Source organism: Trichechus manatus, unplaced genomic scaffold, assembly GCF_000243295.1.
Source record: "Trichechus manatus latirostris isolate Lorelei unplaced genomic scaffold, TriManLat1.0 scaffold00176, whole genome shotgun sequence".
NCBI classification, from domain to species: domain Eukaryota; kingdom Metazoa; phylum Chordata; class Mammalia; order Sirenia; family Trichechidae; genus Trichechus; species Trichechus manatus.
This window is the reverse complement of record NW_004444112.1, coordinates 48,175-50,187: the sequence shown is the minus strand read 5'-3', so window position 1 is coordinate 50,187 and position 2,013 is coordinate 48,175.

Below are 2,013 nucleotides of genomic sequence, written 5' to 3'. Positions count from 1 at the left end.
GAACTAACACTCGATAAAGGCAGTCATTCATAAATGGCCTCTCTGTATTTGGCTTGTACATGAAATTTTATTGCTAAGTTGAGAACTAACTTCAGTGATGACAAGCTTTTCTCGTTCCTAAAGGAGACCTTAGTTTTGCTTCTGTTAAGACTGCGACCGATATAAACATGCCAAAAAATAACTACTGACATCTGGGACTTTGAAGAGACTGTGCACACCAGTTTCCATAAGGAAAAGTGGAGAATATGTCAACAGCACAACATTTTACAATTCTGATTTTCAACAATGCCATTACTAATTTTTACTTACTCAGGGAATATTTCATTGCTCACAATGCAATACTTAGAAGACATTTTAAGTTTCAGTCTTACTTACATTTATTATATATTTTGGTCATAAATTTCCACATTTCTTCGAAACTTATGAAAGGGCAATTTAAAGAAAAAGCTATTAAATAATTACCTGTTAATTTAGTCAGTTTGTTTGTAATTAATTTACATGCCAGAGGGCCTCTTCTAGAAGGTTATAAACATACAGTGGTGCTTAGGAAATACTTGGAGGCAAATAAAAGTTTATTTCTAAAATAAAGATGTTTATATTTGATATTAAGTTGTCATCACAGTACAAGGCAGATTTAAGTGCCATTTCTATAGGAACAAGGAGCCCTCATGGCATAAGCAGTTAAGCACTTGACTGCTAACCAAAATGTTGGCAGTTCAAACACACCAGCGGCTCCTTGGGAGAAAGATGTGGCAGTCTGCTTCTGTAAAGATTACAGCCTTGGAAACACTATGAAGTAGTTCTACTCTGTCTTATAAGGTTGCTATGAGTCAGAATCAACTTGATAGCAATGGATTTGATTTTGATTTTTGCAGTGCAGCAAATTACCTAATATCGTCCTTCTAGCCATAGTCTTTGTGACTCCTACAAAATGATTGGGTGGGACTATGCAAATACAGTGTTTGTTGCCTATCAAGGGGATTGGATAGCCTGCTAAGTATGCAGATAAGGTACATGAAACCCTGTGGTTGTGGGAACATGCAAATAAGATGTGTGGAAGCCTAATGAGGGGATTGGTCAATTTTGCCATCCCGCTAGGCTTAAAAAAGAGAGCCAATCCCAGAGAAAAGGGGGACCTCACAGCCATCAAGAAGAAGAGACAGGAGTGGAGCACATCCTTTGGACCTGGGGTCCCTACACTGAGAACCTCCTAGACCCAGGAGACAGAGAGAGAGAGAGAGAGGTCACAGCTGAGATGGTGAGAGATGGTGAGAAGCAGAGACAGAGAAATGGTGACAGCAGAACCAAAAGACTGGAATGAGACAGCATGGTGGGCTTCCCGGCCAACAAAGAAAGGTGGTTACAGTGAGTGTGCTGACCCATGGAGTGACAGAGCTGAGAGCCTTCGGGCTGAGGCTTCTTGGCAGAGTAGGGTGCTTCCAAGCACTTGACGGCAGAGCTAAAGATCTTTGTAATACTTGCCTGAGCGGGGCAGAGGCTAGGCAGAGGGGCCGAGGAGCTGAGGGGCCATGAGATGGAGGGCCAGAGAGAGGCCTGCCTGTGGTCATGGCTGAGAAGAGGCTGTCTTCATCAAAGAACTGTATCCTGAACTGTAATCTATTATTTCCCTAATAAACCCCATAACTGTAAGTATGGTTTGTGAGTTCTGTGTACCCGTTGCAACAAATTATCAAACCCAGCAGAGAAGTAGAGAGTTCCATGGAAGGGATGGCTGGTGTTAGAACTGGTAAAAGGTTTGGAGGGTGGAGGTATGTCTGACTTCCACCTGATAACAATCAGCCTTGGGCTGTTGATGCTGATGGTGATTCTCTCTTCCCCTCATGAAGTTAGAAGAGGTCAGATGTTTCTGCCATGCCATGTTTACAGTTTTCTATAGCAACCCCTAACTAAACTCTATACACTGATCAATTGGCATAAATTTTTAGATGAATGCAAGCATTGTTTACATCTCAAATGTAAGCTGATTTTCTTTCTTAAAAGAGCATTCTTTTC